At 39.8% G+C, this 24,368-nt stretch overlaps 1 protein-coding gene, 1 long non-coding RNA gene and 1 pseudogene across 2 annotated transcripts in view; 2 read left to right on the plus strand and 1 right to left on the minus strand.

Annotated features, from left to right (window-relative positions):
- Positions 1-24,368, plus strand: part of LOC145507540 (uncharacterized) — a 71,901-nt gene that overhangs the window by 1,128 nt on the left and 46,405 nt on the right. The gene's annotated exons all lie outside the window — the stretch shown is intronic.
- Positions 12-2,833, plus strand: LOC145507545 (uncharacterized). Its single transcript, XR_014054925.1, has 2 exons — positions 12-674; positions 2,009-2,833. It is a non-coding gene; the product is annotated as an uncharacterized LOC145507545 (long non-coding RNA).
- LOC145507518 (olfactory receptor 10AG1-like) lies at positions 17,439-18,362 on the minus strand (annotated as a pseudogene).

The following is a 24,368-nucleotide window of genomic DNA, read 5'->3' on the forward strand; positions in this document are numbered from 1 at the left end:
CGCGGCGCCGAGGGGCGGGGGCGCGACGGCGCGGCGCGGCGCGGAGGGGCGCGGCGCGGCGGCAGTGAGCCGCCGGCTCGCTGGCGAACGAGCCACTAGGAGAGGAGCCCCCGAGTGACGCCCGCGGTTGGAAGGGCGGGCCGGCCACGGGCTCGGAGCCTGAGACCCCGCGGGGGAGCCTGCCCACTCAGCGTCCCGGGCGGAGGGAGAGCTCACGGGACAGCCCTGCAGTGAAGGGAGCGGGGAGTGGTGCGCCTCAGGCGGAGTCAGGGCACTCTCAGGTGGAGCCCAGGTGGGGTCCCCGAGACGAGCACATCCCTGGAGGGTCACTGCGCAGCCCGAGGAAGAACCAAGGGGCTTGGGGCTGGCACGGCTGGTCAGAACCTGCCTGGTCTGCGCCTGCTGTCGCGAGAGGCCGTGGCTGGTATAGCGAGCAGCAGCTTTGGCCCCAGAGGTCCCTCACCCGCATGACCGCTTGACCCAAGGGTGTCCCCCTCCTTGACCGAGGCCGGCTGCGTGGGCGGGCCCGGGGCTCCAGAGCCTCAGCACCTGGAGGGGGGGCCCTGAGCAAGCCGAGGGGCGGCACGTGGGTGGCCCCCAGGAGAAGTCCCCGGTTCTGGGCCACAAGCCACATCTCCACCTGATTCCAGAGCCTGTTTTCCCCAAGCAGCCAGGTGAGTGGAAACCCAGCACCGCCACAGGAAACCGTGTCCCCACGGGAACAGCAACGGCCCCCTTCAGGGCAAGGACCTCGGAGAAACATGCCGCCAGCCTTGGGGCCCCGGTTCCCTGATGTTGTGTATGAGATAACAGCCCTTCTCCACAGGACAGGCCACAGTGGCCGGGCTCCAGGCGGTCAGGTACTGTGGTTGGCAGTATCCTGAGTGTGGGCTGTCACTGGTGGCTTGCTTCTGATTCAAGTTTACATACTAAGGTCAGACAAAAGAAGTTAAATGGAAAGTTCTCTGTGCTGTCTGCCTTCCTTCCCCATTAACCAGACGTCAAAGACTGGAGAGACGCCTGGCCTGCAAAGATCCACCTTCCTTCCTTCTGACCTAGCAGTGCAATGTCTTACAAGATTAGCATTCTTGGCCAGCTCTGTAGGGGGTCGTAATGACTTACTGCTCAGTTTGCTTGAGTTGATCTATATCCTTAGTGAGCTTTGATGTATAATCCTTTATCTCAAAACTGTATGGGATCATGCCTTGGGCTTTTAACAGGCTCGCTCAAAGCGTCTGAGAGTTTGTCTCCCGGGTTATAATCTTCACTTTATTTTTTTTCAATTTTTTTAAAAAAAATTTTAATTGAAGGATTATTGCTTTACAGAATTGTGTTGTTTTCTGTCAGACCGCAACATGAATCAGCCATAGGTATACATATATCCCCTAGCTTGAATAAAATTCTTTTTTAACTTAATTGAATTTTCACTGACACCTCTAACAGTGTAATGGGCAAGGGTGGCGCTCCTGGGTTTACGTTACAGAGGACTGAGCCTTCCCTGCAGCTGGCGTCCATACCCCCTTGGCTTGCACATGTTCTTGAAGCCAGCTGCCAGGGTGGGAGGCCCAGGTGGCCAGCAGCCCAGGGAGGACTAAATCTGCCAACGTCACAGGAGCTTGGACGCAGATCCCTGCACCGTCCAGCTTTCAGGTGAGAGGCAGATGATACTTGAAGGCAGGCTTTCAGGAGACCAGGGAGTGAAGGACCTCGTTAAGCTGTGCCCAGATTCCTGATCCACAACAACTATGACATCCTATGTGGTTAAGCCACCATGTAACTGGCAACAGATAAGTGTATTCATTTGCTAGGGCTGCTATAACCAAGCCCCACAGACTGGGAGGCTCCAACAGCAGGAATTTATCTTCTCACCCTTGAGGAGGCTGAACTCCAAGACCAAGGTGTGAGCAGGCTAGTTCCTCCTGAGGCCTCTCTCCTTGCTGTGTGGACGGCTGTCTTCTCCGTGCGTCCTCACGTGTTCTTCCTTCTATGCATTGTTTTTGTTGTTTAGTCGCTGAGACCCATCCGACTCTTTTGAGACTTCACGGACCGTAGCCCAGCAGGCTCCTCTGTCCATAGGATAGTCCAAGCAAGAATACTGGAGTAGGCTGCCATTTCCTTGTCCAGGCAATCTTCCCGACTTAAGGATCGAGCCCACATCTCCTGCATTGGCAGATTCTTTACGGCTGAGCCACCTGGGAAGCCCCCTTTCATGCATGTCTGGGTTCTAATCTTCTTTTCTTGTAAGGACAATGGTCATATGGATTAGGGCCCACCATCATGACTTCATTTTATCTTAATCACACCATTAAAGACCCTTTTTCCAACTACAGTCACATTCTGAGGTGCTGGGGGTTAGGACACAACGTGTGAATTTCCAGGGGACACAACTCAGCCCATCACGGTACGTAGCGCAGCTGTCTCCTGTAGCCACTCTGATGTCTTCAGTACCAGGACCTCAGTTCTACCTGGGCAGTTTTTCACTGCATTTCCCTCCTTCCCTTCAGCTGGCTGTAGCTGTGTGACTGAATAAGTTTTGGCTGATGAGATGTAAGCAGAAGTGATGGGTACCCCTTAAAAGCAAGGGGTACACCTGTCTTCTTCCTCTGCTGGGTTGGGGACAGAGTGGTTGGCCCTTAAACAGTCACTTTGGATCAAAGCCACATCCCAGGATGATGGTGCTGGCAGGACTGGGTGGAGATGCCATTCCAGCCTGCCTACATCAGATCTGGACTGCCCACAGACAAATACCTATAGGAGAGAAATGTAACTCCGTTTTTGCTTAAGCCACTTTTATGTTGGATTATACTGTATATCAGCAATCAATGCAAAGAAATAGAGGAAAACAATAGAATGGGAAAGACTAGAGAGCTCTTCAAGAAAATTAGAGATACCAAGGGAACATTTCACGCAACGATGGGCTCAATAAAGGACAGAAATGATAGGGACCTAACAGAAGCAGAAGATATTAAGAAGAGGTGGCAAGAATACGCAGAAGAACTGTACAAAAAGATCTTCACAACCCAGATAATCACGATGGTGTGATCACGTACCTAGAGCCAGACATCCTGGAAGGTGAAGTCAAGTGGGCCTTAGGAAGCAGCACTACGAGCAAAGCTAGTGGAGGTGATAGAATTCCAGTTTAGCTATTTCAAATCCTGAAAGATGATGCTGTGAAAGTGCTGCACTCAATATTCCAGCAAATCTGGAAAACTCAGCAGTGGCCACAGGACTGGAAAAGGTCAGTTTTCATTCCAATCCCAAAGAAAGGCAATGCCAAAGAATGCTCAAACTACCGCATAATTGCACTCATCTCACACACTAGTAAAGTAATGCTCAAAATTCTCCAAGCCAGGCTTCAGCAATACATGAACCGTGAACTTCCAGATGTTCAAGCTGGTTTTAGAAAAGGCAGAGGAACCAGAGATCAAATTGCCAACATCCGATGGATCATTGAAAAAGCAGGAGAGTTCCAGGAAAACGTCTATTTCTGCTTTATTGACTATGCCAGAGCCTTTGACTGTGTGGATCCCAATCAACTGTGGAAAATTCTGAAAGAGATGAGAATACCAGACCACCTGACCTGCCTCTTGAGAAACCTGTATGCAGGTCAGGAAGCAACAGTTAGAACTGGACATGGAACAACAGACTGGTTCCAAATAGGAAATTAAGTACGTCAAGGCTGGATATTGTCACCCTACTTATTCAACTTATATGCAGAGTTCTTCATGAGAAATGGTGGACTGGAGGAATCACCAGCTGGAATCAAGATCGCCAGGAGAAATATCAATAACCTCAGATATGCAGATGACACCACCCTTTGGCAGAACGTGAAGAAGAACTAAAGAGCCTCTTGATGAAAGTGAAAGAGGAGAGTGAAAATGTTGGCTTAAAGCTCAACATTCAGAAAACTAATATCATGGCATCCAGTCCCATCACTTCATGGCAAATAGATGGGGAAACAGTGGAAACAGTGGCTGACTTTATTTTTCTGGTCTCCAAAATCACTGCAGGTGGTGACTGCAGCCATGAAATTAAAAGACGCTTACTCCTTGGAAGCAAAGTTATGACCAAACTAGACAGCATATTTAAAAGCAGAGACATTACTTTGCCAACAAAGGTCCGTCTAGTCAAGGCTATGGTTTTTCCAGTGGTGATGTATGGATGTGAGAGTTGGAATGTAAAGGAAGCTGAGCACCAAAGAATTGATGCTTTTGAACTGTGGTGTTGGAGAAGACTCTTGAGAGTCCCTTGGAATGCAAGGAGATCCAATCAGTCCATCCTACAAGAGATCAATCCTGGGTGTTCATTGGAAGGACTGATGTTGAAGCTGAAACTCCAATACTTTGGCCACCTCATGCTAAGAGTTGATTCACTGGAAAAGACCCTAATGCTGGGTGGGATTGGGGGCAGGAGGAGAATGGGACGACAGAGGATGAGATGGTTGGATGGCATCACCGACTTGATGGACATGGGTTTGGGTAGACTCCGGGAGTTTGTGATGGACAGAGAGGCCTGGCGTGCTGTGATTCATGGGGTCGCAAAGAGTCGGACACGACTGAGCGACTGAACTGAACTGAACTGAACATGAGTACGTCTTGTAATGATAACTCTAGAACAATGTACTCCTTCTGTCCAGTATTTAATAGATAGTAGTGTGTTGTACTCTTGACTGTAATTAGAGTGATACAATGCAATATAGTTCAGCTATTTAAAAAATAATAATAAAAGCAAAAATGATATTAGTGAAATGAAAGCAAATGTCAGTAAGCATCAGCTGAGAGCATGTTTTAGACAGGGACGAGTTTAAGGCAATTCCTTAAATCCTCTCAAGATACCAAGTCAAGGGGATTAATGAATTAACTGCTTTTCTCTTTGGCATTCTTTATTATTCTTGGCTTCTAGTAATCACAGCATAAATATTAAATGACTGAGTAAAGTGAGCAAAAAATTAGTATTAAGTTAACTTCTCATCTTTAAAAATCACTCTATATAGCCTCCTCACTAATTATATATGTGAGCAAACACAAATAGCTGCATTTAATTTTTATCCTAGTATGATTCAGGATGTTGAGTCATTACTACTGCCACAGTCGGCTAGAACAAATGGTTGGGGTCATTCTCTCATTTATATAAAATTATTGAGACAACTACAGGGCTAAGAACTTCATCGTAATATCATCTAATCACTAAAAGTATGCTATAATATAGGCACAGAAAAGCCTAAGAATTAGAAGGGTTAGGATGCTCTCTTATGTTATTATCTCAAAGAGTGTGAATGAGATGCAATACCTTGTTAGGATAGTGGTTAATTTATTCTTATTTTGCCTGTTTTCAAGGTAATCAGAGTGTTCAGAAATGATAAGACCTAAATTTAGAGTTTATAAGCATTTGGTTAGAATCTTATATTAGCCACGTGAATTGTATGACCTTGCACAATTAGAGAGAATCTGCTATACTTAATACATGTACTATATGCATATTATTATATATAACATTATATCTATTTAAAATCATGGTTTCTCTGTCAGGTTAAATTAGGAAAACTACCTATCTATACTTTCTTGCTATCTCAGTTTAGATAGACTGCCACATAATAGTTAGAGTGAAGATTAGTTTCAATTACTCCACTGCTCTCTGCTCAGCAGTAAAGAATCCACTTGCCAACGCAGGAGATGTAGGTTCAAATCCTGATCTGGGAAGATCTTCTAGAGAAGGAAATGGGAACCCACTCCAGTATCCTTGCTTGGAGAATCTCATGGGCACAGAAGCCTGATGGGCTACAGTCCATGGGGTCACAAAGAGTTGGACATGACTTAATGACTAAATGACAACAGAAACAATTCCACTGCTCTCGCTTATCCCTAGCTAATAATTAGAACTATGTCACTATATCTTTTAAATAATAGTTATCATTTATATAATGATTGTGATGTGAAATGCAATATTCTAAACACTTTACATATAATTTATTTACTGTCACACAAAAATATACTAACAAAATTTCGCAGCAGTTGCTATCACTGTCGTCTTTCTCTTACAGTTGAGGGAGCTAAAGCACAGAGAGCTGGAGAGCTAAGATGTGATGAAAATAGGATTGGAGCCCAGGCTCCTGCCTCCAAAACTTCAAGACAGATTGGCTGTGTTAGCTATATTCTCATTATTGATTCCATATGTTGTATGGGGACATTGAAGCTTAATGTTCTGAGTCACTCCACAAGATGTGTGAAGTCAAAGTTCATGAGGACAACCATGAAGGTGGTTAGAGAATTAATAGTGTTGCCTCCGTGAGACAGGCTGTGGTGCAGACTTGCTGAAGGCAGGACAGAATGACTCAGTTATTTCCTAAAAATATAGTCCGTTACTCTCGGGGACTCACAGCGAGCATCCCTCTCAATAGACAAAGAAGGGTTTCTCTGGTGGCTCAGCCCTTAAACAACCTGCCTACAATGCAGGAGAATGCCTACAATTCAGGAGACCTGGGTTTGATCCCTGGTCAGGAAGATTCCCTGGTGAAAGAAATGGCAACCCATTCTAGTATTCTTACCTGGGAAATCCAATGGACAGAGGAGCTGGGCGGGGCCACAGTCCATGGGGTTGCAAAGAGTCGAACACGACTTAGTAACTAAACCATCTCTGCCGCCACCACCACCATCCATGTAGAGAAACGTGAATGAGAAGAGAAGCACGCGGGGAAAAGTTGGAGATGAGCGTGAATCTTAGATTCTTGCTTTCAATGGGAATGACCAAAAAGATTCAATCAAACTGAAGTGATTCGCTAAATTTTTCATAAATATATAGCAAAACAATGTTAGAACAGAAAATAAATTAATTAAAACTATCAGGTAGCCAATCATGTTTCAGTTTATTTCTGTTAACAAAAAAGCTTATTTAAACAAGGTGAGTGTTTCAGATCCCTGCAGAAGCTGTAAAAGAATGACGCAGGTAGATTTATTTGTGGGTAATATCTAATACATATGATTTTGTAACTATTTTGACACGTCAGTGGTCTCAGATCCATAAAAGTCTATTTTTGCATCAATAAAGCCAATCTGATAAACACAAAAGCTACTTACCAAAGAAGGAGACATTTTCCTATTACCTAGATAAATAATTTCACCGATAGAAGCAAGGACTTTTTATACATTCTCAAGCCATTAGGGACCTAATAACTGAAGATTCCAAACATGTTCATTTCCAAGAGATTCCTGGGGAATAATTAGTAAGTTATTGTGAATTATTATTTTGAAACAACTTCATAATTATAATAGCAATTCTGTTAGTGTTAGTTTGAAGAGGCAATTTTTGCTCTCAGTAGTATTGTGGTGGTTTTTTCCTGACACTTGAAATCCCACTAGAGTCCTACACTCTAATACTGTAGAGGTTCTTTTAAATAGTTCATATATTTTAAAATGTAGCTCTCATCTAAATTATTTCAAAAACCACATGGAAGTTCCTAAAAATGTTACTTGATATCCTCAGCACTGAAATGTAATATTTTTTGTTGCACTGAAGGGTGAGACCAGCAGAGGCTACTATAGAGCCTGTCATCAGTAGGTGCTTTCTGAGAAGATGAAAGGACTTTATTTTTTAAAATTATCTATCTACCTATATATTTACTTTTGTCTGTGCAGGGTCTTCCTTGCTGTGCATGGGCTTTCTGTAGTTGCAGAGAGTGGGGGTACTTTCTGTTGCAGACCACGGATTCTAGAACTTGGGCTCTAATACCACAGGCTCAACAGTTGCGGTGCATGGCTTAGATGCCCTTTGGCTTGTGGTTATCTTCCTGGACCAGGGATTGGCCCTGAAAAGTTGTTGCTGGACCATGAAAACACGGCCGGGATTCTTAGCCTCTGGAGAAGAATTCAATCCGGGGCCAAGATGAGGCTTGATCGCTCAGAGCTTTTGTGTAATAAAGTTTTATTAAAGTATAAAGGAGATAGAGAAACTTCTCACATAGGCATCAGAAGGGGACAGAAAGAGTGCCCCCCTGGTAGTCTTCAGCTGGATGTTACATAGTCACCAGCAGTCTGTTAATGAAAGAAAGAAATGTCTTAAAACTCAGAATGGCACCAGGCCCCTCATCCATAAGATGTTTCTTGGGATAATCTTGGCACCAGACGAGGAATCCCGGGTCATAAAACGATTGGCTTGAAACTTGTAGAAGGGCAGATTACCATGCAAATAGTTTCATTTACATAGATTAGGGGAACAATGTCTGAGTATCACATACTGGTTTGTCAAGTCTGTTATGAGCCATTAGGCGAACTGACTTGAAGCTAGAGTTTGGGGTAAATGCATAGTACATTAACATAGCTTAAGACAAACATTTTCATAAGAAGAATGCATAGGTTAACTCAAGGTTTGAGAATAGTTAACTTCAGGTGAAACCAGGTGTCATTATGACAACACAGTATTTTAAGAGAAACCTCATTTAAATTTGTTTAGAGAAGGGAAAAAATATCACTAGTTTGTTTCCTCCTGCCACTTAAGAGAGATAAAAATGTCTGACACTTGCAGCCTATTTCCTCCATTTGGAGACCCCTGGCCTTCCTGCCTGTTACCCTCTCAACCCCATGTCCTCTGCAGTGGCAGGTAGACTTTTAACCACTGGGCCACCAGGAAAGTCCCAGAAGGACCTTTAAATAAGAGTCTTATGCCTGAGAGCATCAAAAGGAGGCAAAACCATCCCAGTTAGTAAACAGTTTTTCATCGTCAACTTGATTGTTCTTATGTGCATTTTGTATGACAGTTTCACTAAAACAATGATATTTCAGCGGCTCTCAGAAAAGCTTGCAGAACTTGTGGTAATTACACAGTACTAGAGTACCCAAACTGGAAATTTGCATGGCTACAAACACAGAGCTGTCTTCCCTTCACAGCATTTGCCAAATTTTAAATTGTTTGGAGTGGGGGTTAAAGATATATCAAAAACCTCTGAAAGACAAGAGTAGACGATTCTTTTTTTCTTTTGGAACACATGTACACCCATGGTGGATTCATGTCAATGTATGGCAAAACCAATACAGTATTGTAAAGTTAAAAAATAGATAAATAAACTAATTAAAAAAAGAGTAGACAATTTTATATTACTTTCGTGCTGAAGAGACCAAGAAAGCTCAAGTACTTATGTGAAAGTCCTAGGTTGCTATGCCCTAGTAAGAGGGGTGAACTGGAGATACAGTGCATGTTGCCAAAACCAAAAGAATCAGTTTTCTATTGAATGGGGCTTACCACTCTTAATTGCATCAGAAAAATAATTGAAGCTTCGTTGATTTGAGAAATCCTGTAGAACATCTTTGTAGTCTGTATGGCATAAAATAAACAAATTACTAAGCATGATAACAGGAAAGATTTTATGCCCATACAAGAGGGAAAATGCCAAAAGCAAATACACATTGAACCAAAATTGGAGTTGGCAAGCAAGAATTTAAAAATAATTCTAAAAACATCCTAAAGAAAACTGTCACAAAAAAAAATTGAAAATGACAAAAATTGGGAGACATTCCACAAATGATTGGAAACCTTAGAAAATAAAAGAGAATTGAACATACATCTAAATTAGCAACTTATTGAATGGATTTATTGATACATTGAATTTTTAAAAACAAAGAATTGGATGAAAAGTGACAAGGTCAAAAGTGTTTGTATTAAGGATCTTTGGTTTGGAACTTGCAACTAATCTGGTAAAGGAGGTCATCAGGAAAATATATGCTACTTCCACTCAAATACTTAAATGCTCACCATGAACCGGCCTTAAGAAAACAGACTTTCCTAGCAAATGCTCTTTCACATTGGCACTGCTTGAGAAGAATGAACTTAAAAAGTGTTTTCCATATACCATAGAACCTGGAATCCTTACATCTTTCAGACAATAGATGGCACCAAGACAACTATCTAATCTAGTTAGTACGCCTCTGAGTCAGTCCTGAAAAAGAAACTTTCAGTGGTCTTAAAGATTTTTGCATAACTGAGATTTCCAATTATGTTAGTACTCTGTTTCTCACCGTGTATATATGTTTGGGTTTTTTTTTCAGAAATTTAAATTTTCTTTTAAGAAATTCTCCCATTACTTGGTAAATTGATAACACTTCTCTCTGTGCAGGAAACTATGACTCTCAGGTTCCAGTAAATCATTATCAAGCAAAAAGTCCTGATTCTTCTCATCCTTCGTATTAATACCCAAATATTCTTGTTGTTGTTTAGTCTCTAAGTCATGTCTGACTCTTTGCACCCCCACGGACTGTAACCCACCAGGCTCCTCTTTCCATAGAATTCTCTAGGCAAGAATACCTGAGTGGGTTGCCATTTCCTCCTCCAGGGGATCTTGCTAACCCAGTGATCAAACCTGGGTCTCCTGCACTACAGGTGGATTCTTTATCACTGAACCACTGAGGAAGCCCTGATATCCCAATAAGTTGAATTAATTTTACGGTAGGTCAGTAAAATACAATTGAATTAAAGTTGAACTCATGTTCTAGAATAAGCATCAAATTATTGCTTATAGTCTCACATATAGGGCTTTTCATAGGAAGCTGTGAGACAAGTAGATCTCAATACCCACCAGTCAGAATTCCAAATATTTATATAGAGGTCTTAACCAGCTTCAAGCATGTATACTGTCCAGACAGTCTCAACAGCAAGTTGCTCTCTCAAGACTGCTTGTGTGGTCTTTGAAAATATCTCTCACTGTAGGAATGATGGACAGAATGTACATTCTAAAGACTAGGGAGAGGGTGAGGAGCACCCAGGTCCAGTTTGCCAGTCAACCAGATGTCACCTTCTCCAGATGACCTCCTCCAATGGTCCTAAATGAATCTGTCAAATGAATCCCTTTATGTGCATGAGCCCTAAGTTGCTTCAGTCATGTCCGACTCTTTGTGACCCTCTGGACTGCAGTTCACCAGACTCCTCTGTCTATGGGATTCTCTAGGAAAGAACACTGGAATGGATTGCCATACTTTCCCCAGGGGATCTTCCTGACTCAGGGATTGAACTTGCATCTCCTGCAGCTCAGCAGGCAGACTCTTCACTGCTGACCCACTGGGGAAGCCTGAATCCGTTTATACATAATGTCATATCCATATTTCCAGAAGGAGTTGAATGCAGTTAATATCTTGAAAAAATTGTATGAGATGGCCAAGCTACTGAGATACCCTATGAGTAGTTAAGTAAAGTATCTTGTGTCTCTTTAGAGGTGAAAGCAAACTTCCTCTGAGAGGCAGTCGAAATAGGCACTGAACAGAATATATTAGCTAAATCTATGGCTGCAAAATACTTGATACTTGCTAATGGAATGAAGTCGGTAATTTCATTGTTATTGCCTATGGAGCCTTCATAGCTGGGGCTACAGCGTTAAGGTTGTGATCATATGGTGTCAATCATTATTTCCATTTTATGGACCGGCCAAACTAGGTTGTAAAATGGAAAAAAGTTGGGAGCTAATCCCCGCTCTTCCTGAATCAACTTGATCTGGAGAAAGGGGATGGATGAAGGTAGACGACAAAGCCAGGACACAAACCAAGGGCCCCTGGGCATTGTGCGGCTCTCGGTGCCTGATGGGGGGATGGAGTCCTTCATCCCTGTTCCCTGCAGCTTGTACCCCAGGACTGGGAACACGCTGCCTCTGGAACAGCCTATACTCTCTGAACCCAGACGGCCTGACCAGAAGCAAAGCAAAGGTCCTCCTGCCTTCCTGGGAAGGCCAGGGCTGCTGGGGCCCCCATCACCTCCGACTACAGGAGGGTCCAGCTTACGGCCATTCTCTCCCAGATGAATCACAGCCTGAACCTGGGGCTGTGCAAGGCCAGCCCCAGGGAGAGGGCGTGCAGTGAGCCTGTGGGCAGACAGGTCTGAGCAGGGGTCGCCTGGGCCACGCTCTTTACACAGCCCCACAGCCACAAGCTGCCGGTGTCAGCCCGGAGAGTCTGTTTCACAGGGACGACCTGCAGCGGCTGGTGCGGGTACAGAAGGACGGGGAAGACTAGAAGAGGAAGGCGCTTTCGGGCCCTAATTACTCAAAAAAAAAAAAAAAAATCCCCTTCTCTTTCAAATGGTTCTTGCATAAAGAGTTTAAGTCTTAGAGGATCCCATTTTATTTTACACTGGGTCATTTCAACTGTTTTAACTGTGTGCTTTAAAAGTTTTCCACCGTCAAACATCAAATATGGAGTCAGATTCCTTGTTTCAAGTCTCTTTTCATGAAACGTAGCATACATGTGCAGCTGAGCAGTTCTATCAGCTTAATTCCTGCCAGTAAAATTTTTGGATAATGGCTTTCTTTCATTTTGTAATCTGTCAATGAATATTGTTGTTGTTTATTCCGTAAGTCGTGTCTGACTCTTTTGCAACCTCATGGACTATGGCTTGCCAGGCTCCTCTGTCCATGGAATTTCCCAGGCAAGAATACTGGAGTGGATGGCCATTTCCTTTTCCAGGGGATCTTCCCCATCCAAGGATTGAACCCTTATATCATGCTTGGCAGCTGGATTCTTTACCACTGAGCTTCCAAGGAACCTGTCAGTAAATATAAATATATATGAATACTTATGCATTGCATATATACTTTTTGTATTTGCATATAAATATATAAAAATCTTCAAACTCTGTAATAAAGAAATCAACAGCACAAGTAAAATGTCAGAAAACAATTTGAACAGATAATTCATCAAAGAAGATATAGAGATGACAAATTACACCATGAAAAACTCAGTGTGAAATTACTGAGTTTGATTAAGAAAATCAAAATTAAAAAATGAAATATCTGTGTCTCTTTGGGAGGTGGGTTCTGGAAGGGGAAAACATGTACACTCACGGTGGATTCATGTCAATGTATGGCAAAACAAATACAATAATGAAAAGTTACAAAATAGATAAATAAACTAATTTAAAAAAATGAAATATCACTAGACACATTAAAGTTGAAAAGAAAATCTAATGAAAACAAAACAACAACAAAAATCAATGCACAAATAATACTTAATGCTGGTGATGATTTAGAACAAGTGAACTTCTGTGCATTTCTCATGGGAATGGAAAATTGAGACAGCTTCTCTGAAGGTTGGTGGTTCATTATAAAGTTATTTGCACACTTACAAAACACATTTATCCAGAAGTCCCACTTTATAGAGAAATGAAAACTTGTATTTACACAAAAATCTATTGCCAAACATTCAAGGCAGCTATAACAGTGAAATTCTGGAAACAGCTGCGTGTTCTTCACCTAAGGAATGAGTAAACAAACTCTGGTATATTGCATAGTGTAAGGCAATACTAAGAAATATAAATAAACAAACTATATTGATGCAGGCAGCAATATGCTAAATGCTTTATGCAAAGTGAAAATTCAGACTTGAAAGGCTTTATGATTCCATTTATATGACATTTTGAAAAAGGCATATTGGCAGAGGACTGGTCAGCTGGTAGTAAATTGGTAAGGTATTGACTAGAGAGACAAAAAATGAGAATTTTGGAGAGTTATCAAGCTGTTCTGTATTTTGATTATGTTTTTGGTAACATAACTCTGTGGATTTGTCAGACTTCTCAAAAAGTTTACAACAAAAAAGTGCATTTTAATTTGCATGCAAATTTAAAATATTATAGAATATATTTTAAAATGTTATCAATTAATGAAAACATCTCTATAGTATTATACATGGCCATTCTCATGAACCAGTCTGAAGAGGACCTTTTATCCTCATTTAACAATCAATTACCTTTGACAACTAGACTGCCATGGTCAGCCTGTGGGTTAAGAAATAATCTCAGTTAGATGCTGGCAGGAGGTCTTTGTCGTTCCTGAGTCACTTGTTTGTCACAGACACTCTCATACACCTAATCAATACAGTTTGCAGACAGGGACACACAGATGTTGACAGTAAAATTTAATGTTAAAACAAAACATGCCTGTTATGTCACAATTGTTTGACTGAAACATGCACAATACTGTTAAAATTGTGCTATATTTCAAACACGGTGAAGTGATCCTTTCCAGACTAGAGAACAACCCATTCTTCCTTAAAGGCTATATATAAATATTTAACTAATTTAATTTCAATGATAAAATTTTAGTCATAGGAACATATTATCATGTTTGGCTGAACATTCAAAGGAAAGATAGATTGAAACATAACTATAGGTCAGTACCAATATAGGCATTATTAATCAGAAGCAGAGCATATCAAGAAAGGGTGGCAAGAATACACAGAAGAACTAAACAAAAAAAGATCTTTATGACCTAGATAACCACGATGGTGTGATCACTCACCAAGAGCCAGACATCCTGGAATGAGAAGCCAAGTGGGCCTTAGAAAGCATCACTACGAACAAAGCTAGTGGAGGTAGTGGAATTCCAGTTGAGCTATTTCAAATCCTAAAAGATGATGCTGTGAAAGTGCTGCACTCAATATGCCAGCAAATTTGGAAAACTCAGCAGTGGCCACAGGACTGGAAAAGGTCAGTTTTCATTCCAATCCCAAAAAAAGCCAAAGATTGTTCAAACTACCGCACAATTGCACTCATCTCACATGCTAGCAAAGTAATCTTCAAAATTCTCCAAGCCAGGTTTCAGCAGTACATGAGCCATAAGCTTCCAGATGTTCAAAGTGGATTTAGAAAAGGCAGAGGAACCAGAGATCAAATTGGCAACATCCATTGGATCCTTGAAAAAGCAAGAGAGTTCCAGAAAAAATCAACTTCTGCTTTACTGACTATGCCAAAGCCTTTGTGTAGATCAAAACACACTGTGGAACATTCTTAAAGAGATGGGAATACCAGACCACCTGACCTGCCTCCTGAGAAATCTGTATGCAGGACAAAAAGCAATAGGTAGAACTGGACATGGAACAACAGACTGGTTCCAAATTGGGAAAGGAGTATGTCAAGGCTGTATACTGTTACCATGCTTATTTAATTTATATGCAGAGTACATCTTGAGAAATGCTGGGCTGGATGAAACACAAGCTGAAATCAAGATTGCCAGGAGAAATATCAATAACCTCAGATACGCAGATAACACCACTCTTATGGCAGAAAGCAAAGAAGAACTGAAGGGCCTCTTGATGAAAATGAAAGAGGACATTGAAAAAGTTGGCTTAAAGCTTAACATTCAGAAAACTAAGATCATGGCATCCAGTCCCATCACTTCATGGCAAATAGATGGGGAAACAATGGAGACAGTGACAGACTTTATTTTGAGGGGCTTCAAAATCACTGCAGATGGTGACTGCAGCCATGAAATTAAAAGATGCTTACTCCTTGGAAGAAAAGCTATGACCAACCTAAACAGCATATTAAAAAGCAGAGACATTGCTTTTGCTGACAAAGGTCCATCTAGTCAAAGCTATAGTTTTTCCAGTAGTCATGTATGGATATGAGAGTTGGACTATAAAGAAAGCTGAGCCTCGAAGAATTGATGCTTTTGAACTGTGGTGTTGGAAAAGACTCTTGAGAGTTCCTTGGACTGCATGGAGATCAAACCAGTGACTCCTAAAGGAAATCAGTCCTGAATATTTATTGGAAGGACTGATGTTGAAGCTGAAACTCCAATACTTTGGCCACCTGATGTTAAGAGCTGACTCATTTGAGAAGACCTTCATGCTGGGAAAGATTTAAGGCAGGAGGAGAAGGGGACGACAGATAATGAGATGGTTGGATGGCATCACTGACTCAATGGACATGAGTTTGAATAAGCTCTGGGAGTTGGTTATGGACAGGGAGGCCTGGCATGCTGCAGTCCATAAGGTCACAAAGAGTCAGACATGACTGAGTGACTGAACTGAATTGAACTGAATCAAAAACTGAATTGAACTGAATCATAAACTGTGGAAATAGTTTTCCCAACTTTAGTTTTACCATTATTTCAAATAATGATTATGGGGTCATATTCTTTGTAAACAAAATTGTAAATAAAATCTGCAAAGCCTGCATGTTCAACAATGCTTTTTAATGTTAAAATCGTATAGGAGTAGTAACAAACTGGGTGACAAAAAGAAACACATTTTTTTTTTAAATAGTAGATATTTGTGCAAAAATGCTGTCAAACATCTATAGCTATAGGATTTTTAATTATGAAATCCACACCTACAGAAGCATGCAATTCTTTTCTTTAAAATAAAACCTCTTTAACTGCTCTCACATTGACACCATGAGTATATTAAATTCTTGTAAAGTACTAATGAGATGTGTCTGTAGTCACAGCTGTTTATATTCACAGAAGTTCATATATCAGATGTAGTTGTGTTGAATACATACACAGCAGAGGAAAGCACTGTTTAAACATCGAAGTGGTCAGTCAAAACACACACATTAAAATAACAAAACCTGCATTTCTGAGAAACATTTCCTACCACTAAAGAGCTTCTGCACCAGCTGAAAAGCCACTAAAAAGTACTATCTACCACCACCAAACACTGTGAAACATGAATGTGTATTTTCTTCTTTAGCATCATATTCAAGCCTGTGTAACAAAACACATTTATTTATTTCACACAGCAACACTTCTGGTGGGATGGTATGGCTAACCTGTGCTTTTAAATAAGCTTCATACACATTTTAATTTTGTTCTTTAAAAGAATGAAAGGAAAAAATAGTAGCTAAATGACTTGCTCTACATCTGGTAAAGAGAAGATTAAAAGCCAATGATCAAACTCCTGGGACAGCAGTGTTCCACGATTTTGTAAAACCTTCTTTACTAAGTAATACATATATATGGAATCTAAAAAAAAAAATGATACTGATGAACCTATTTGTAGGAAAGGAATGGAGACACAGATGTAGGGAATGGACTTACGCAGTGGGGGAAGAAGAGAGTGAGATGAATGGAGAAAGTAGCATCAGCATATATACACAATCAGGTGTGTGATGGATAGCTGGTGGGAAGTTGCTGTGCAGCACAGGGAGCCCAGTCTTAGGTGATGACCTGGAAGGACGGGATGGGAGAGAGGAGGGGACATAGGAGTAATTATGGCTGATCTATGTGGTGTTGGAGAAGACTCCTGAGAGTCCCTTGGACAGCAAGGAGATCAAACCAGTCCATCCTAAAGGAAATTAGTCCTGAATATTCATTAGAAGGACTGATGCTGAAGCTGAAACTCCAATACTTTGGCCACTTGATGCAAAGAACAGACTCATTTGAAAAGACCCTGATGCTGGGAAAGATTGAGGGCAGGAGCAGAAGGGGACAACAGAGGATGAGATGGTTGGATGGCATCATTGACTCGATGGACATGAGTTTGAGCAAACTCCAGGAGTTGGTGATGGACAGGGAGGCCTGGCGTGCTGCAGTCCATGGGGTCGCAGAGTCAGACGTGACTGAGCAACTGAACTGAACTGAAAAATACAGTATAAAAAGAAGTGGTTAACTTCTAAACTGGGAAATGTAGAGATCTTTAAAAAATTTCTCTAATAACCCTGTGTCCAGTATTTAAAGCATTTTAAAATAAACTCATCACACTACATTTTTCAGTAATAATTTTCTCAGTGCTGCAATCACATCCTTGTTCCGAAGGCTATATATCATGGGATTGAACATTGGAGTCACTATGGTGTAGAACAGAGAGAGGAGTCTGTCAGTTCCTGCAGAATGACTAGATTTGGGCCTTGAGTATGCAATGATAGCAGATCCAAAGAATAAAAGCACAACCAACAGGTGAGAAGAATACATGGAAAAGGCTTTGGTTCGCCCTCTGGCTGTTGGCGACATCAGAATAGTGGAAATGATTTTGCTGTAAGAGGCAAGGATCAGCATAAAAGATACAGCAACAAACAACAGAGCTACTGCATAGACTGAGAGCTCATGTGCAAAAGTGTCTCCACAGGCCAGCTTCAGAAGGGGGAGAATGTCACAGAAGAAGTGGTTAATCTGGTTCGAATGACAGAAACGCAGAGAGAAGATCTGGCACATTTGCCCTGTCTGCACTGGGATTCCACTGACCCAAGGAGCCCACAGCCAGCTGGAGGCACGTCTTTGGGGTCATGACCAGGGAATAGTGCAGAGGGTCACAGATGGCCACACAGCTGTCATAGGCCATCACCGCCAGGAGGAAGCACTCAGTGGTTCCAAGGATAAGGAAGAAGCACATTTGGGCAGCACAGTTCAGCACAGAAATGCTTCTGTCCTGAGTCCAAAGGTTCACCAGAATCCTAGGGAGAGTGACAGACATGTAACAGATGTCCAAGAAGGAAAAGTTTGTCAGGAAGAAATACATGGGTTTGTGCAGTGCTGGGTCAAGACTAGTTAGTAGTATTATGAGACTATTTCCAGTTAAGATAATGACGTAAATGATGGAGAACACCCCAAATAATAGCCCTTGGAGGTTTCTAAGATCAGAAAACCCAAGTAGTACAAATTGTATCACTGTGGACATGTTGTCTTCTGCTTCCATCTCTTCCTATTTCATCTGTGGGAATGATTCAATCAGAGGCACTGTCATTTCATTTTTATTGACTCTTGTTTTTTGTGTATAAACTAGATTATATGTCTTCTTACTTTTCATTTCCCTATAAAAACCAAACATAATGCCAGGTGCTCTAAAAGTACAGAGAAATATACTTTTATTTATCATTAAACCTATCTATAAGAAAAAACTTCTGTCTCTGTTTTCTCTACAATATATTATTTTATTGCTTTGATTCTAAAGACATGTGATTGCAGTTTTGCTATTCATCTGAACACTTGAGAATTCAAATTGAAAATTATGTTCAGTTGTTACAATGATTTCATGTTTTCAACTGATGTGCTATTTTCACCTCTCTATTCTGTTTTCCATTATTATCAATTCAAAATTAATGTTATTGTTCCTGTAAATATTTTGCAAGCCACTTACAATTGTTTTGTGGATAAAGATAGTTAATTTTTAAAATGATGACCTTCCAGTGGTATTTCCAAATCTTGTTTGTCTTTGACGTTATGCATATTTAGCTCTTTTACTACAAAACCAAATCAATGAGCTGACCATTGAGTATTATGGGATACTATTTATTTTTTAAAAGTGTGTCTTTCAATGTAATGTCTATAAAAGCAACAATCGTAGTTTTTTTTAATATATAATTTCTGTTTTTATTCATTTATTTATTTTAGTTTGGCCACAAGGCATGCGGAATCCTAGTTCCCAGACTAGGGATCAAATCTGGACCCTTGCAGTGGAATCAGGGAAACTTGGTTACTGGACCCCCAGGGAAGTCCCAGTAGTCACAATTTTTATTCAGATTTTCCAACTTGGAGAAAAGAATCATTAAGCTGATCTTTCTGTCCAGGAACACCCAAGAGAGAAGAAGTAGGTACATCTGGCACTTATGTTCAAGCTAGGAGTTCTAACTAGAATGCTCACCCCTCACACACTTACTTCATGAAAGAAACATCAGCCACAGTTCATCTCTGAGATCTTCCTAAATTCCTCACATCCTTAATAATTGCTGTTGTTCTGCTGGCCCCATTTAATTCATTCATTCTTGTGTGTGTGTGGTTTTTTTTTTTTTTTTTTTTGCATTTTTGTGTATGTTTGTTTATGTGAATGTGAATATGTTCAGCTGAGGTTGCCCATATTCATTAAGTACTTGTCCTTTGCTATAGCTAGATTTTAAGTTTCTTGTGATATTCTATACATCTTTCTATGGAGTATATAGTATATTTTCTCACAAAAGCAATTTCTGAATTTATTGAATAAATCTTGATTATTTCTTTACAATAGTCCCCAAGATGTAAGCGAGGATTTCTACCCAAAATTCAGAACAACTTCATGTATCCTCCTGTTTTATTTACTTATTTAATTCAGCATAGACTGTAGTACTTGGATACTGATTAAAATTGCTTGTTGAAAGAATCATCAATCTTTTTAGACCAGTACAGTTCTAGTGTACCTTCTGTAGAGCGTGTGTGTGTCTAGAAATTATGCTCTTTTCACTCACTCTTGTAGGAGTTGCAAATTACATCATTGTTTTCAGTATATCATACATAACTTCCATGGTATGTGTTAACTGATCTGAAAGTTCACAGAGACGAAGCCACTGCAAAGAAGAGACATAACTATATCCATATTCTAACAATTTTAAGTGAAGACGAGGGTCAACATTTCAGCTACAGAAATGTAGACACTCACATGGGGCAGAAGGAACAGTCCATCCAAAACTTGAGCATCCCAAGGAATTCCTTTTCCCTAGGAAAAGGAAAGCTAAATATGAATCTATTTTATCATCTACAATATTTCAGACTACTTATATATATATATTTTTTACACATAATATATATTAAGGATCAGAAGGTATTTAAACTTAACTTATTATTATAGAATTTTCCCAATGAAAATGTGATTTTAAGAAACATAAAAATGCTTTGACTGAGTCTTTAAAATGATTAGAAACGGGGGTCTGATAGGTGACATTATTATGATATGATTTTATGTGTATAAGACTATGAAACAGTGCCTATTTTTTTCACTACCTTATCCTGACACCTTTATCCATGTTTATTCACCTATTTAATTCAATGTAGAGTGTAATACTTGGATACTGATTAAAATTGCTTGTTGAATGAGCCATCAATCTTTTCAGTCCACTATGCGTCATGCCCTACATTTGATGAGTTAACCTCTGTCTTCAGAAACTACCGTCAGTTTGATTTTTTTTTCTTTTATTGCATCTTCTTTTTATATAAGGTTTTCTCTCATTTTTTGGACTTCTGTCTAAATTATTCCTTTCTGTTCAAGTAGGATAGTACATTTGAATATCCCTAGGTCAAGAAGGTTTCCTGGAGAAGGGAATGGCTACCCACGCCAGTATTCTTGCCTGGAGAATTCCATAAACAGAGGAGCCTGGTGGGTTACAGTCTATGGGGTCGCAAAGAGTCAGACATGCCTGAGCCACTAACACTTTCATTTTTTCACACAGGGTAGTACATTTGAAAATCATACTGAAACTCAGGTTCAAAAAATAGCCAGAAGAAGTCAAAAAACAGAATTTGCAATCAAAAATACAGTGTTCTTAATTCATTGAAATATTTTTTTTATTCTTAACTTTGCTTTTCTTTGTCAAATGGAGCAAGATTTTATGAATCTTAAGTGGAATTATCAATGTAAAATCATATTTAAAGTAAGAAATATTAAAGCTATTCAAATCCTACCCAAGTTACGCTTAGTTTTACAAACTCAATCTCATCAAAATTTTTCTTCTCAAATCTTGCAATGTCCCAGCTGGTTTCCAACTTCCGGAAACCTTTAGATACTACTACTACTACACTCAGAAAGAAGAACCACTAAATTGTTCAGGTTATGTAGCCGCTTTTGTTTTTATCCAAATAACTCATGTTTGCTTTCCTGGTCTTTCCACTGTGTGAGGATTATAATAAGCATGTACATTATCTATCATTAAAATGTACATGGTGCTATTGAAAGCAAGTTTGTAAAATCAAACTGAAGATAGGAAATAAAAGTCTAAAATTGGTGACTCCAGAAGTCTAATTCCTTGTGTGCTGCAGTCCATGGGGTCACAAAGAGTAGGTCACAACTTAGCGACTGGACTGAACTGACTGAACTGAATTCCTTATTTAAAGTTTCTAAAGATTAAAATGAAAACATAGCAAAATCTCTTTCATATTGTCAGATTCAGTTTCCATAAAAGTTATTTTTAACAAACAGGATTTGATGTAAATAGGGTGCAAAATCCTTTTAATAAAGTTCATTTACTATCTTATCCCTTAGTTATATACAATTAATTTTAATGAGATATCCCCAGATTTAATACATGCAAACTTCTTAAATACATACTTAACACATAGCAATCACTTAATAAAGGTTAGCATTTAAATTATTATGATAGTGATGCAGAGGTAGGTAAACTTTGATATACTGGCCCACTATATTATAAAGTACTTTTGTAATTGTTTATTTGATAATATAATGATGTGGGTCAGAAAAGTAAAAAGGCTATCTGAATCAGGGTTTTGAAATTAAACAACAATAACAACAAAAGTTTCCTTGCTAAATTTTCTGAAATGAGTGTTTTTTGCCTGATGTTACATATAAATAGGAACATTTAAAACTAAATTCAACATTGGACAAAAATGAGGCATGCTTACCTGTTTATATTAAAGTCAAATATAATCCTTACCTTTATTAATTGAGTTATTGAGTAAAAAGCTGATAGAAACTGTGAGGGTTTTTTTTTTTTTTTTTTTTTGGCAATTAGGTAATTCCTCATACCAAGAATTTGATACAAGGCTTAACCGCCCTCTAAAATATCTTCCATCTTCGTAACAAATAGGGCTCTTTAAATAGGAATTATTCTTACCCTTGGGATCAGCTTCTTCCCCAGGTCACTTCCTAATTGAGCTAAACCTTTCTGCCTGTCTCTCAAGAAGTTTGGTACAACAAGCAAAATCATACCTGTCTATACCACTTGTTCTATTAATTATTTCTCTTGCTGTATTTTGTAATTATTATGATATATTATTTTTATAAAATAAAGATAGTATAAAAAGATGTAAATATACAATGTCTTACAGGGAATTTTATTTTTCTGATATTCAGTATTCTATAGTAAGAAATTCAGGACTGTCAGGGGCAGTTGTGTCATCTTCAATATAGATCTTCCATCTCTCCGTCCACATGAGCTAGGTAGTCCTTATCGCCTCCCAGACTACAGGCGGATACAAAGGAATGCTCACTTACTCCTTTTTAGATGTACAAACTGGAAACAGAATACTGAATTTCCAGGCATGATCCTTCATATCAACATTAGTTACAATATCACACTAAACTGGAAGAGAGGACGGAAATATTTCTAGCTGTGCTGCCATATCTCTGGCCAAGACTCCCATTTCTATCAACTGTGCTCAGTTGTCACAAACTAAAGCTCCAAGAACTTACTGTATTTTTTCCTCATCCAAAGATGCCCTCAAGTTAATTGTGGCAACTCTCAGTACAGAGACTATAAGGTACAGTATTGTCTGTACCACACACCACAAACAAACACACACAGACACAAACTTACAAAATACAATGGAGAAAAATATTAGATTTAACTATAGGAAGTAGAAATAGATTTATATTCTTATGAAGATTAATAAAGAGATAATTTAGAAATCTGATGCCCTGCATTGAAAGCTATTCAAAAGTTATATATATACACACCAATTTTGAATTATATCATTTTGTAATTTGTTTTATTTAACTCTAACAATTGAAATACATGTGTAGCATAATCTCCTTTTTGTTTTCATTTGCATTTTGATAATGACTAATGACAGTGACTATCCTTTATGTGATCATTTGACTTCTGCTTATCTGCTTTAGTAAAATATCTGTTTAAGAGTTTTGTATATTTAGTGGACATTTATATTACTTCCATGTCCTGCTTGTTGTAAGTAGTGCTGCAGTGAACATTGGGGTCCATGTGTCCTTTTGAATTATGGTTTTCTCAGGGTATATGCCCAATAGTGGAACTCTTGGGTCAATGGCAGTTCTTCCTTTTTAGTTTCTTAAGGAACCTCCATACTGGTCTGCACAGTGGTTGTATCATTTTAAGTTCCCACCAACAGTGCAAGAGGGTTCCCTTTTCTCCATACCTTCTCTAGTGTTTTTTGTTTGTAGATTTTTTGATGATGGCCAGAGAGCTAGTGGGAATCTGACAAGGAGCTCAACTCAGTGCTCTGCAGTGACGTAGATGATGGGATGTCAGGGGTTGGAGGGAGGGGACGTAGCATACATATAGCTAATTCACTTCATTATACAACAGAAACTAGCACAATATTGAATAGCAATGATACTCCAATGAAGGAAAAAAGAAAAATCTTGTATGCTGATGTTAGATTGCTTCTTTTCTTCCTGTCGGTTTTGAGAGTTCTTTGCATAATCTTTCTATACATTTCTTATGTGAAATGTGTGACTTTCAAATATTTTCCTTTTTAGCTTGTATTTTCTATTTGGGCTTCCCTGATAGCTCATGTGGTAAAGAATCTGCCTGCAATGCAGGAGACCTTGGTTTGATTCCTGGGTCAGGAAGATTCGCTGGAGAAAGGATAGGCTACCCACTCCAATATTCTTCAGCTTCCCTTGTGACTCAGCTGGTAAAGAATCTCTCTGAAATGAGGGAGACCTGGGTTTGATCCCTGGGTTGGGAAGATCCCCTGGAGAAGGAAAAGGCTACCCACTCCAGTATTCTGGCCTGGAGAATTCCATGGACTGTATAGTCCATGGAGTCACAAAGAGTAGGACACAACTGAGCGACTTTCACTTTCACTTTATATTTCTGAAGACGATTAGGACAACTTACTCTTCCTTTAGAGATCTTTCAAAAGCATTTTGCTGACTTTATCTTCATGATAAAATTTTAGATGTAGGAGCTTATTAAGACTGTATGAATATTCAAAACAAAAATAG

Source organism: Giraffa tippelskirchi, chromosome 1, assembly GCF_054371585.1.
Source record: "Giraffa tippelskirchi isolate mGirTip1 chromosome 1, T2T-mGirTip1v1.2.pri, whole genome shotgun sequence".
Classification (NCBI taxonomy): Eukaryota; Metazoa; Chordata; class Mammalia; order Artiodactyla; family Giraffidae; genus Giraffa; species Giraffa tippelskirchi.